The sequence below is a fragment of the Gallus gallus genome, chromosome 5 (assembly GCF_016699485.2).
Source record: "Gallus gallus isolate bGalGal1 chromosome 5, bGalGal1.mat.broiler.GRCg7b, whole genome shotgun sequence".
Classification (NCBI taxonomy): domain Eukaryota; kingdom Metazoa; phylum Chordata; class Aves; order Galliformes; family Phasianidae; genus Gallus; species Gallus gallus.
The window spans coordinates 17,004,642-17,019,265 of NC_052536.1; the positions used below are offsets into that span (position 1 = coordinate 17,004,642).

The window sequence follows — 14,624 nt, forward strand, 5'->3', positions numbered from 1 at the left end:
TGATAAAACTACTACATTCATTGCCAGAACCGGGCTTTTTCTCTCTATTTTCACTCCTGAGGGAATTTTTGAGTAGGTGGACCTTCAGAGTTAGATCCATCTTGGATTTTAGCCCTTTTTAGTCTCTTCTACAAGTATGTTCTTTAAAATATTTTATAATTTAAAACACTTGAGAAATGCCTCCTCGGTGCTCCTGAATGGGAAAATTCAAAGTAGAAATATTGGGCAACGGGAAGGAATTGTATTTAGCTGTTGTGCTGTCTCTCAGTAATCATTAGTCTTTAGGGCTCCAGTGAACTCCGTGTTGCAAGTGCTGCATTTCCATACCTACCGTCTTTCATTCTTCAAAAAAAAAAAATCTAGATTACTCAGAATATGTCTTCAAGGGGTGCTTCTCTTGTGACACTGACTCTACAGTGCGTTCTTATACTAAGTAGGTTAAGCATTTCAGAAATGTTTAGAAATCTTGCCCAGTAAGTACTTTTTTACATCGCTGTAATACAGCCTTTCCTGAATGTTACGTCTGGAATCCTAGCCACAGTGCACAAAAATTACAGTTGGGTAAAGCGAGCCCTCTCAGACTAATGAATTCAGCTTTCCTTTTTTTCCCCCTTTGCCTCACAAAGGTCCTAGTCAAGAGTGGGATAGAAGGAAATCCCACTAGAGCCTAATAATGCTGCTTCTTTCCAGAGGGAGTCACTAGAAAGTAATTTATTTCTTCAGCATGCAACTAGAGGTGCTCATTTATCAAAGGCTTCTGCACGCTGCTTCTATGGCCTTCGTTATGCCAGGGACAAGGGACTGAGGTTGTGACCCAAAAAGTCTATTCCTCCTGGATAACCCTGGTTGTTCCTTTTTTTACTCAAACATCAAATGCAGGCCTACTGGACATATAAGGGTATGTTCATAGCTGGAGTTTGTGCAGTATTTATAAGGTATGAAAAGCTACAGTTCTTCTGTCTTTCCCTATCAGCATCAGTAAGGCACTACAGGCGAGAGTAACGCTATCAGCTGCATTCCTTTGCCTCCTGAGCCATGGGCAGCTCTGATTTTCAGACATGCTTTACTTTTTTTTTCCCCTCCCCTGCTTTTCTCTACTGTTGTGTCTTTCCCATCAAGGGAACTCGCCCTCAAGTTCAGATTGCACACACTTAGGAGATGCAGTGGAGAATCGGGCCTTTGTGAGCGTGTGAAGGATGCTTTCCTTGACCTGTCAGAGAACATATTTTACTTGATGAGAAAGAATGCTGGGCCGAATTCCTCTCTACTGTAAGCACACTGATAGAGGAGGACTTAGCTAGGGATGAGCGTGGCCTACTTTGTGTGGTGGACAGTCTCCTAAGCAGACAACGCTTATTGTTTACAGTGCAGCGGCTGCTTTTCTGCTCCTTTAAGTGATGGTGGGTTTCTGTACCAAACAATACAAATAGGAAGTCATTTGTTTGCGAGGACCTAAGCCTGAAGCCCTTATTTGGTGTTTACTGAAGTTAAGCTCAGCCTTCGCTCAGATAAACTCCGCTTGGACTCACAAGGAGTTTGCCCCAGTGAGGACAAGAAGGGGACTGTGAGAGCGCACTGCCTGGTTCTGGCCAAAAGACAAAGGTACTTTACGTTAAAAACACATACTGAAGAAAACAGAGGCGCACACAATTACTGACTATATGCATGTGGCACTGTACGTGTGCACATGGACACAATTGCACACTAATCTAATCAATACATTCATTTCTTATTAGGGCATAATTACACATCCCAGGAGGCTGGAACAGAAAAGTCCCATTAACCCCTCATGCCCTTTTCAGCTTTCCTCTGCCTTTCCATCTAACAGACCTCTGTGTCACTCCACTCATTAGCAGTTACTGTCTATGACATTGTTACATAAATAAGGATGTCGACCTGTCAGAATGGGTCACTCAATTCAAGGGTGATGATAAATATCTGTCCCTCTGAATTAGGCCAAAGATACCAGAGTACAGGACAGCTACTGTTGATTATTGGATAGTTAATGTATAGAGGACAAAAGGTGCTGAGGCCTGGTCACTCTTTGGATCATTAATATGGATTTAGGCCTATTATTAAAAAAAACACATGCAGGCATAAAACTAGGTTAGCAAGAACACACGTAACTTTCAGTTTGGGACTGAACGTATAGATGGTGGGTAGATTTGCGGTGCTGAAGGTGTGGCTTTTACGTGAAATTAACGGTGCTTTTAGATAAGTACAGCATTTTGGGATCAGGATGCAAATGGTTTATGCTCCTCCATGCTTACAAATGAAACGTGAGTAAAAGGCATGGTGGATGCCTTTAAGTAAGCTGAGATGATTCCAGGAAGCAGGATATACAGTAGAGCAGTATTCGGCTCCAAAGCAGCTAGAGAGCTGCTGCTGAGGCGTATCACATGGTTTGCTCTGAAAACCATCAGTCATTGCCAAGACTTTTCTGAAACTGCTTTATTTTCAAAACACTTTTTTCCTACTTAAATAATGAAGAGACTGGAGAATGTCTATAACCTCAGTTCATTCGTTCAGTGATTACTATCTTCTTCACTTGGTGGCAGGTTTTTCTTTCAGGTATCACTTAATTGTGATGCAGCACGCCGCTTTGGCTTTAATAGCCAATAAATTAAAAATATCAAACCAGTTCTGTAGACAGAAGCCCTTTCCATTCCAAATAAGGACAAATTAAGACTCTTTTCCAAAAGGCTCAATACTGTAACTCACTGAAAATGCTAAATCCTGGGCGGGAACATCCCTTAGGATTTGTTTATCTAGAAGTCTAATTGCAGCATCCACAACTTTCCCTGAACTCAAGGACTCAGTGTTTCACAGGCTCAGACTGTTATTGTTCTTGAAAATCTGTTACAACAGTTTGCTGTAAATGGGAGATCCAGTAAGTAGCTAAGTAACCTGCAGTGAAGCTGGTGTAAATATAGCGGCGTATTTTTTGCCCTCTGATTAGTTTTACTCTACTCACCCCTACCCCTGTGCTTTGTTGTATCCTTTTCAATACTGTCACTGAGCTCTGAGAGATACGGCCATAGCATTTCCCTAGGAGCAAGGCTCTGCCAGCTGGTGATACTGCCACACGTGCCAAGTCAGTAGTGCAAAGTAGCTGTGATTCTCTCTGCAGTTCCCTCTCCCTCATTTCCTCCTCCCTCAGGGAGCAACTGTTAGGAGTATCTCTGCTTTCTTGGCACACTGGTGCATGGAGAAGTTCTGCTGGTTGTAGTTAGAAATCTCAGTTACACTGGTGGTGGCAGTCAGCAATCTTCTGAGCACAGGAGGGTCAACAAGTCAACTCCAGTTTGCTAAGACACTGCACTAGTCCTAAAATGCCGATCAGAGCAGAGTCCAGGCGTTCTGGCTTATGAAGGCGCATTCACAACCTTATCCAGGCTCAGCTATGCAGATCTAGAGAGAGCAAATGCAGGCTGATCAGAAATAGGGATACCTACACCGCCTGTATTTGTTTTGTTGGGTGATGCCCAAAGGACTTTCTGCCAGCCTTTTGGAATGTGTATTTGAGTTGAATCAGTCTTGGCACACAGGAAATCCTAGCAGATAGAGTTGTGCATTGAGCTCAGTCGGGACTCCCTTCTCATTTGTCAAATAAATGGCTCATTAAAATGGTATGAGGAAGGGAAGCAGCAGGAAAACTAGCTAGAATACTGTCCCTTAGCAGACGCATTAAGAAACTACCTGAAAGGTGCAATCTGTTTGCTGGATAAAACACCTATCCTCCTCTTCAAGTTCCAAATCCACAGTGCAGAGCTGTAGCATACCCTGTCCCAGAGGTCTTTGGATTTCAGTGGCAGAGGAACATGAGACATAAAACACAAGAAAACTTACATTTGTAAGTTTTCCAGCCCTCAGTGGGGAAATATAGCCTAATGTGCTCACAGTGTCTTCAGTAAATGTGACAAGAGCTTTGTAAGAAACTTTACAGTAGTCTCATGACTGGGTGTTTCTGCAGGCTGCCATTTTGGCTGGCAGTTTCTGTCGGTGAACACCAGCTGCTATAACTTGACTTGAGGGACAAGCTCTGGAACTGTGGCTGATGTAGGAGCTGTGCTGGCAGATTTATATCTTCAATGGATGAGACCCAGCAGGGAACATCTGCTGTATCCTGTGCATGAATTGTATATGAGCACTTTACAAGGGTTATCAAAAGGAGTTAGAAACATGCTGTTCCCAAATCTGTTTCTTCCCATTCAAACTGTAGTCACACATACCATTTTATTTAACTATTCTACTAATTTATGACTCCATTTTATAATTGTTATTGGTAAGATTCATACTCCTCTATGAAAATATTTTTTAGAATGAATTTGCCTTAAAAATTTTGTCTGTGCTTGAAACTGCAGTTGTGAGTCTGCTGGAATATAAGATATTTTCTTTGTTTGAACAAAACAATACTTTCCTCTGCAGACTGAGGCTTTTGAGGTCTAAAAGTTGCACAAAGAAGAAAGTAAAACTTCTCGTGTAGTTATAACAACTGGAATTTGAAGACGTTTTGATGAGAGGTTTCTTCTAAGTATTCTCTCTAACGTGTAGAAGATGACATTGTAGGAAGGACAAGGTTATTGCATGGCTTGGAACTGCTGACTGTAGGAAGGTTGCTTGCTAATCCCCGTATTTCTTTAAGGTACAGACCTGTCAGCCTTCTGATCTCATCAGACATCCTCAGATTCTATCGCCTATTATTCCATTACAATGACAGATTTGACAGGCAGTGGGAAATCTGTTAGAATCAGAATTCATCACAAGATCCTGAATTACCTTACTTCTTTGTATCTTTGTATTTGAATATTTCCTAAGTATTTCACAGTAACTGAGTGGCTGAGAGAGACTGGGGGAAGCCATGTCAAAGTGTAAGGTAAAAAATGAGAATATATTTCTTTCCTTTTTAAGGTTGATTGTAAAAACCTCATGCATACACACATACCACATTTATAAAAATAATGCCTCACACCCTCTAAAAAAGTCTAATCATAATATCTCAAATATGTAGCCAATATATATGGGATTATTTTGCAGCAGTGGGCTAAGCATATTGCTGGCAAAGAACTCCAGGATACGATGATATAAATTCACAGAAACAGTGCTTGCTAATGCAGTAAATGACGACAGCTGCTATAACTGCAGAACTAAAAGGCAGCTCTATCCAAGAATAACGAATATTTCTCGTTGCATTTCAGAAGTGCATGCCTAGCACATGTGAGTTCAGGTCTAAATTCAGCCAACCCAACGAATCCCTCAGTTTACCACATGGTAGCATGTAAGATGGATTAATGAAATGTCTGAGGTTAATTGCGCACATCTGGGTATGGCAGCCCCTGCTAGCACAACCCTGGGTGCAGTTGGGGCTGGGCACACCTGATCCACAGGGACCCTGTGATACCTCACCCCATGGGCTTGCCCAGCCTGCTGAGGGCAATGGCAGTGCTGCCATTGGGACCAGCCCAGGGCAGAGCGCGTGCAGTCTGATGGCTGTGCTGGTGGGTTTGTGCTGGGACTGCCTTTCCAGCAGGAACTGGGCTGAGATCACTGGCTTATTCCCGTCTAGCTGCTGAAAGGCTGCCTGTTTATTAAAACCATACTCTCTGTGAAATGCATCTTTGTCTATGAAATGCCTTGACCATTACATAATAAGTTGGTGATTTATGGCCGTCAGATAATGTGTTTGCAGTAGGCAAAGCCTTGAGGGACCAGGATTTGCTAGCCAGAGGCTGTCCATCTCCAGGTGCTTTTATGCTTGTTTTCTCCATTGAAACACAGTGATTAATGGGACTTAAGTACATGGAAGGTGAACAGCGCTATTTCCACCAGTGAAGGAGGTGAACTCGAACAAGCAGAAGCATCTAAAGATGTACCTAGACACCTGCCAGAGGTGACATGGGATGGTACCCCGGCTGTCTCAAGAACTCAGGCATTAGAATTGGCCTCGCTATGGTAGGCTGGAGTTGTATGAACGGTTATTTTCCCCCTGAGAAGCGCTGGAGGCCGCGGTTCCACAAACACCTCTCTGTGGCAATCTGGCTGCAGCAAGCCATGCTGCCAGTGCCCAGCACCGGTCCCCACACTGCCCTCCTTGTTCTGCACACAGGGGTGGCAGCAGCCACAGTGGGCATCTCCTGCTGATGCCAACTTGGAGTCTCAGAGAAATGTGTGTGTAACCACAGCCCAGCGGTGGGATGTGTGAGCTCATGTGGAAGTCTGTGACTAAATCGTTGTGGAAAACAGGCTCTAGGCTCTGTTGAAAATGTTGCCCATTCCCAGTAGGGACTGGAGGTCTTAGGGAAAAGGGAAAAGGCTATTGAGTGTACTCCTTTAAATGCGTAGCACCAGGTATCAAAGAAATCACCAGCACAGCTGCTGCTGGCTGGAAGATGTGAACTTTCTCAGCAAGTAATTGATGGCTATAAAGATTACACTGCTGTCTCCAAAGTAGGCTGTGGTGTTAGTCTGTTCAGTGCCAAGCACAGTAGCAGTTGGTCTGCCAAGAACTTCTCTTCTGTTACCTGAGTTAAGCCTATACCCTAGGTGCAAAAGTAATATTTTGTAAGTATTTAAGCCAAAGGAAAAAAAAAAGAAAGAGAAAAAAAGGTAGGTAACAGTCACAGGGAGTTAGAAATATTGATATAGTCTATCTGTCTGATAATTCTGGCTGTGAACTGTTCCTTGCTTGTTTGGTTTCGTGCTGTGAAAGGTTGTGTGCTATGTCTGAAAGCAGCAAACAAAGCTAAACTGCTGTGAGTAAACAATCCACTGTGAGTTGCTCAGCCAGCTCCATACCACTCAGGCTACCAATGGCAGTATTCGTTGGCATGAGTGATACTGATACAGTGTTGTATCAGCCGATGTCATTAAAGAGTGATGCAGTAAAATACCTAAATGGATCTGTGCACTATTATATGGTTAGTGTGCAAAAGTCCTTCTGCCTGCATACGGGTGCCCACACAGCTGCATATGCTGTACCTTGAAAGCCTTCATTTGCAAATTTGCCCCTATGTGGTATGACTCCACCATTGGTTTGGCAAAGGCAGGGGACAAGAGGCTGATACCTGTAAGCCTTTTTGCAATATAAATCTGTTTATCACTGTATGAGGAGGACTCCAGGACCATGCCAGAGGTGTGTGCTGGGTACGATGGCCACACACTGTGATGGTTTTCCTGGCTGTCACCAGGACCAGCAGTGTCAGTTGGCAGGTACTGCACTAGCTGTCACCAAAAAAATAAATACAAGCAACCCCCTTGATGGCCAGATGCTAAAGGCTTTGTAATGGCTGCAGCCAAGCATGCTCTACACTGAGATCTCATCAGATGTCATGTGCTAACTTGGTGCTTCCTGGAGGGCTTTTACAGTGCACGTGGGAAGTATTGGAGTTGGGCAACAGGCATGCTTTTTTCTGAATCTGGCTTAAACTTGCTTGTTGTGGACACCCATCTGACTGTACAAGTTGCCATTGTGAAGCAGGGTGGCATGTCATCCCTCAGCATTAGCTGGCCCTGGTTTTGGCTGAGGGTGTAGGAAGTGTGACCTCAATAGGGAATGGGACAAGGAATGTCAGAGAAGAAAGCAGGAGCAATAGGTGTGTTCTGACAATGGGGTGAATATGAGGAGATCAAGAGGAGAGATGGCAAAACAGGCCAGAACCAGGCCCCAAACCCATAACTACACAAAGCTGTGTGGCTGGCATGGTTCTCGTTTTAGCTGCTGCTTCTGGTTTAATGAATAGACGTAACATCAAGTACAACCCTTCACTAATTACACTTTGCTTTTTCCTGTTCTTACAATTTTTGCTGGGTCTGATACACTGAAATTGCATTAAGTTACTGAGGGTCATAAATTTTTTCAGCAACAAATAAAATTCTTTTTATAGAACCTGAGACCATGGAGCCTGAAAGTGATTGAGTTATGGCACTGGGGGAGTAGGCAAATTTCATTCTGCAGAAACAATTCTCATTTTTCCTAAGTGTTGTGGTTCATAAGTGACCTGTGATCCTACCTGCCAGGCAGCAGCTAGGAGTCCCACAGAAAGCACCACAGAGTGACTGATTTTGCACTGCAGAAAGCATGCATGACAGGAACAAAGCAGGTCAGCAATTAGAAAACAAGGAGAATTTGCGAATGACCCTTTTCCAGACAATAGAGCCAAGTTCAGATTCTTTCCAGCATTGACTCCATTTACACTGATCAGAAAATACCTGCTCTTGCTGAGGTATGTGATTTCCACTGCTGAACTACAACTTTAAGAACTCAACATATGGCCTGTGTCCCCCTGACCCCACCAGGAACACTGTTGCACAGCTCCTGTTAGATCTGGCTGCAGTGTTAGGCTGGCAGGACAGCAACTTTCTGCTTCATGACCCTACTTTGCAGCCCTTCTGGTACAGACAGAAGCACATCCTTTCCCAGTACACAAGGCAAGCACTGGAGTTCTCACTATTGGAACAGGGAGCAGAGCTGGCCTCTTAGATGACAGTTTATCTGCATTATTCTGGGGGGATTCAGTATGTGCATTTTATCAGCAATGTTTGTCAGGATGTGCAGGATTGAAGAATGCGCATGTATGGATGCTTACTGCTCATGTGGGCTTGTGCCCTGCTGTATGAGCTTGGCTAAAGAGCAGCATTTAAGATTCAGTTTAACGGTCATATTTACCGTTAAATATAATGCCATTAAATATAACATATTTAACTCTCTCTTTCACAGTAAAGGGTTATACAACTTCATATAGTAGCATCCATTAGCATCAATAGGATGAGAGGTAACGGCCTTAAGTTGTGCAAGGGGAGATTCAGGTTGGATATTAGGAAACATATCTTCTCAGAAAGAGTGGTGAGGCACTGGCACAGGCTGCCCAGGGAGGTGGTGGTGGAGGTGTTCAAGAACAGTGGAGATGTGGCACTGAGGGATATGGTCAGTGTGCATGGGCTGAGGGTTGGGCTTGGTGATCTTAGTGGTCTTTTCCAACCATAATGATTCTGTGATCCTTCTGAATTACCACAGCAATTTTTGAAACAAATGACATCTTGAAATGAGAATCACACCCTGTTATTAAAAAAAAAAAAAAGAAAGCACAATTAATTCAAACTTTATTAACGTTCTGCTCACCTTCAATTTTGGTATACTTCTTGTTTAGAGGCAGATATGTATGTATACACACATGCACACAGATACATGTGTGTATGCAAATAAATATACATACATATATGTGTTCCATATGTGTACACATATCTGTTTGCTGGATCATATAAGAAATTTCAGTGTGTTTATAGTTCTCTAAGATGTTTTAGAGTTCACCAGTGATACATCACTGTTATGATTTACTCCTATTACAGAAGCGCCTACAAAACTGAACTAAAGTAGAGATCAGATTGCATTAAGCAATCTTCAAAAGGCTCCAAATTAGATGGAGATGTTTCAGAAAGGTGGTGAAGAGAAACAAAGATGTAACAATGACAAAATGTGGTTTAGCTGGAAATGAGTGTTCACCTGACCAGAACTTTTTCATTCCTGCTGGCTGTATCTATTGCAGTGTGATGAGTCATGTCTCAACAGCAGAATTATCTGAATGAATATTATCACATATTTCTTGGATGCCCAGTCCTATAGGATTCCCATTCACTTGAAGGCAGCCATCATAACCTCCCCCAGGGTTTCAGATGCTGAATTTACTTTGCTTGTGCTGCACTCAGACAGGGCCATGTCTTTCCTTCAGCACTCAGCCCAAGGTCCTTCTGAAGTTCCGAAGATGTCAGCTGAATTTTATTCCCATTATTTCTCATTTTCACATGCTTTGCTTCCAAGTTGCTGAAGAAGTGTCAAGAGGAAGTGCCAGAATTTTGTTAGGGAAAGACTGTTGTGCTTGTAGTCCCTGAGGAGGGCTGGCAAGTTCTTCTGCAGAAGTCTGAGAGATGAAGGAAGCAGACAAGATGGAAGAGTTGATAGGAAGAAGGAAAAGTGTAAAAGAGGCACAGGGCAGGGAACTGTGAAGAGAGAGGAAATGACTGATGAGAGAGTGTGAGTCCTCTAGTTCAGCAATAGATACGACTGCATTTGTCACATCATTTAAAAGTGACCTGCAAATGATTATTTTTATTACATGTATGCTTTTCATCACTTCTTGATGATTTACAACGAAAGCTTGAAAGAGCTCACATCTTGATCTTTTTAATATACTCATTGTTGTTGTTCTCTATCTCAAGGTTTTGTATGCACACAGTTCTTGCCAGCACGACGAAATTAGTTTAGATGGATTTTGCTACGTTAGTATATGATCCTTCTCCTACAGACATCCAAACCCTCATCAGCACCTGGTTGGTGCAGCAACTGCAGTTGGTGCTGTCGTTTTCACTGGTCTTAGTTTCTGCCCATAAGAAAGGACAACCTGGCAAAGCTCTTGCTGTAGGAAAGGTTTTCTAAATATCAGGAAGACAGAGATGAGAGAAGGGGGAGAGGGTGGAATGTTACAGGCAATACTTGCATGTGCTAAATAAGAAAAAAATGGAAGGAGGATTTATTTCCCTGCCTCAATTCCCTTTGCAGCTCACCTTTAAAGGAAAATATTTTTAATGCACATGTATTAAATGTGCTCATGTTCAGTTATGATTGTTTTTTAATGAATATGATATTCATTACATTTAAGCACGTTGAGTTCACAGAAACAGCTGGAAAAATATTGCAAGCATTCGTTACATATAAGTGAAGAAACAAGAATGTATGTGTGTGTTTATGTGCGTGTGTGCCTGTATATTAAAAGCCACATAGCACATTATCTGAGACAGAGCCCTCACAAGGACGTGGATGACATGCATGATGGATTTAAAATGACAGAGTGAAGGGTGAAAATAACTCAAAAGATCAAACAGAAAAGGAATGGAAGAGAAAATAAGGAACAAGCTGAGAGGAAATTATGCTAAAAACTGGCCCTACTCCATGTTAATTAATTCAGATTTCCAGATTAAGACAAACCAATTTTGTTATTTCTTTTTTTGCTCTCTCATTGAAAACAGATACACCCAGATTCAAGGAGACATTTAAACATGCGCTTAACTTTAATTTATACAAGTAATCCCAGTGAAGTTGTTTTACTGACTATTCAGAAAAGCCACAATTAATAAAGTTTGCTGTAGTTAAAAAAAATCAACGAGTTGTAGGTTAGTGGAGAAGGAAAAATAACTATCGCATGTGTATAGGAATATATTTAGTTATATATGTGGAGAAAAGGAATCTTGTAGCTGCACGTAGGGAGTGAGAGGCTTAAAACTGTGGAAGAAGGATAAAGAGGGCAGACAGATCTGTGTCCACCAGGATCGTTTTTGAATCTCTTAAGAATCTATTAAGAAGAAATTTTTGCTACAGCAGTGTTCTTTCTCAACTCATTGTTCATTTCCTTGTATGGAACACACTGATTTACAAGCTGATGAAATACAAACGTATCGTATGGAGAGATGAGAAAAATGAGGGTTGAACTGTGTAGGTACAGAGCTCTGTAGGCTGTTAGGATGTTCTCACTTCAATTGCATGAGGTAAAGTTTCTAAATAGACATCCATTATGTTTTAGAGAAAGGAGGAAGAAAAGTAAAAGCACTGTTATAAGGAGATGAGCTTAATGGAACGCTGACAGATAAAATAAATGCTGTTATTTATTTAAAGGCAACTTTGCTGAATATGTGACTTCGGGCAGAGAAGAGAATGTTTGTAACAAGAGTTTTTCCTTTGTATCTGCACTCAGGTTGGCTCTAGGTTGCCAGATAAACTAAACGGCCATTGGCAAAGCTTTCGTAGATGTAGGCAGCTCACAGCAAGTCGATCTTTATTTTTTTTCCAGAACTTACTGCGTGCCAGAGACTAAAGGAGCTGAAAAAAGCCAAACCAACAAACTCAAAGATTCAAAGAATTGTTGTTGGCTGTTTGGGCTTCTGATTGCCTGGTGTCCTTGGCAAGAGCAAACAGAGCCCTATCACTTGGTGTCATGAACCATAACCTGCAATAATCCATACTCCTTAATCCTTCATATAGCTGTCGCCGTGTCATCACAATTTATTTTAAAATGGTATTCTCTAGTACTAATCTCAGTCCTAATCATTCATATTAATGTTAGCATTAGAGTGAATTAGGGCATTATTTGCCTAATATGTGCCATATGTGACACTTAAGTACTTGTAAGTAATTGCATATGAGAGAAGACAGCATTAAATGTGAATGGCACATACAGTATGAAAAATGGAAGAGACAAATATTAAACTTTTAATAGAAATAACTTCAGCAAAACTTTCCCACAGGCAACAGAACTGATATTTTTAGCTAGTTGAGGCCAATGTATGTTAAGAATAGCATTCAGTGCAGTGGGAAAATACACAATTTCTATTATGGGGCAGTGAGAATAACAACCTACTGATGATATAAAATATACCAGTATAAAATATGTAATTATCTCGCATGCAAAAGAATAAATCATGTAAACTATTTACAGTAGGAATTGTGAAAGGACAATGACACATTGTTGTCTTATTTGTGTAGCAAGGATAAAGTTTGGCTTCTAAAATTGCAAAATCTAATTCATGGTGTTTATGTGATGCTTCCTGCAAGAAGACTCTGATAAGAATTTTTACTTCTAATAAATTCGGTTAGATATTGGCTTGGTTCAAATGGGAGATAGAACTGGCTAAAATTAGTAAGATGTTAGCTTGGATAACATCTTGTGTTTCTTCATATTGTACCGCTAGGCTGAAATTATACAGAATAGTTCTGCTTTCCCATGCAGCTGCAGATAACTACAATTTTGCTTCTAGAACCATCACTGTATTGTAATTTGTACGGTGCAAGACTCACAACCATACCATAAGTGAATTTGGACTCTTTGAGAGCCATGCACGGAATGATATAAACACAAGTGTTAATGTTTATTACTACAAAACTGCAAAGCCATCATACTATTAATAATAATGCAGAGAACAGTGGCACTGTGTGTCCTCATCCATCATCATGTATAAAAATAGTTTTAATTGATAAGCCCCGTCTGTTCTCTACGCTATTATTGTACCACTATAAGTTTTAAAAATAGGGTGAAATCAATATTTTTTGTCTGTCCTCCTTGCTAGCAAAGAAGGGCCTAAGCTTCAGGATTAGTGGGCAGATATGGGGAGGATTTCTTTCTTTGTGATACAAATCTGTATTAATTGATTTTTCTTGATGTGGATTAATTGCAGCTCTTTATTAGGAATAATATCACAAATAAACTATAGACCGGTATAGATTGCTAAGCCTAGATTTCAACTGAATGAGGCTAATCAATATCCAAGGCTGTAATTCAAAGTGATTCATTAGGGCCTCAGGAAAAGCCAAATAATATACGTGAGAAATATCTCATCTGGAGCCTTGGAGGAGTTTCTCCCTAAATAGAATAAATACGTTTGTAATACACAATTATCGCAGATTGAGCTTGCTCAAATGCATTTTGATGGCCAGCTCTTGCTAAAGGAGTGAGCTGCCGCAGCTCAACAGTGGTAGCAGCATCCTGACCAGAAGGCCAGAGCTCCTCTCTGTTTACCATCAAGCTTCCAAGTTAGATGCAGACAGCTGCTAGACGTACACATTGCAATAACTCAAGATTCTGATTACCTTTTAGGCAATGAAAGGGTCGATATTCGCATTTTAAGGAAAGAAAACATGCTATATACTTGCAATGGCTTCTGATGGCCAAAGCTTGACCATCAGAATATGATCTTCCTGGGCACATAGGAGGTTAAGATAGACATAGACTTGAAGCATATACTTGTAGTTTTCACTAGTTTAAATTTTTGCACTGAACCAAATTCATTAATTCCTTTGAGTTTGAAAAGATATGTTTTCCTTAGTAGCTCCATGAATGTAACATTTAACAGAAAGTTTCCATTATGTTGCTTAAGGAAATTAGTTTTAGAGCTGGAAATCACAGATTCTTAATAGGAGTTCAGGGCTTCAGTGGGACTACAGCTGGGATAAATGCAGGCAGTTTCTTCCAGGACAACCATTAAAATGGTTTTCTCTGCAGTGGAACAAAACATTCTGCCAACACTCTGGTGTCCATCTGCCATTAGCCAGTAGTTTTTATTGTTCTAAGTCTTTTCTTATCTTTCCTAGAGTTTGTTCTATTTATTGCTTATACATCTTAAGGAAACCTTGATACCACCTTGACTTCCTGTCCTGGAGCCCATATTTTGCTCCAGTGGAGATAATAGAATTTGACTCTGTGAAGCTGCGAGTGCTGGAGCTTCAGAGTATTAATTTACATGCAGTGAAGATAAGCTAACCAGTTTTTTAACATGATTAAATGACTTGACTTTGACTTCTGATTCTCATATGCACCATTTGCCCTTGTCCTTGTATTTGATACTGTTTTAGCTTCTCAGTTCAAAGTAGCCTTAGCTGAAATAGCTAACCACTTTTTGGAGGAAAGACTTACCATGGCGTGGGACTGATTTTCATGCGTACTAGTGTTCCTTTACTATTATAAAGGAAATTTTGAATTTCCACTGAGATGAAAGCCCTCTCTACAATACTAGAGATACGTAAAGAAAGGTAGCGTATTTGCCTATCATGTAAACTTACTTGCTATAGAAAAAATACTGAACGT

At 41.1% G+C, this 14,624-nt stretch overlaps 1 long non-coding RNA gene across 4 annotated transcripts in view; it reads left to right on the top strand.

The window, feature by feature from the left end:
- LOC121110951 overlaps window positions 1–14,624 on the top strand; it is a 238,051-nt gene that overhangs the window by 199,242 nt on the left and 24,185 nt on the right. The gene's annotated exons all lie outside the window — the stretch shown is intronic.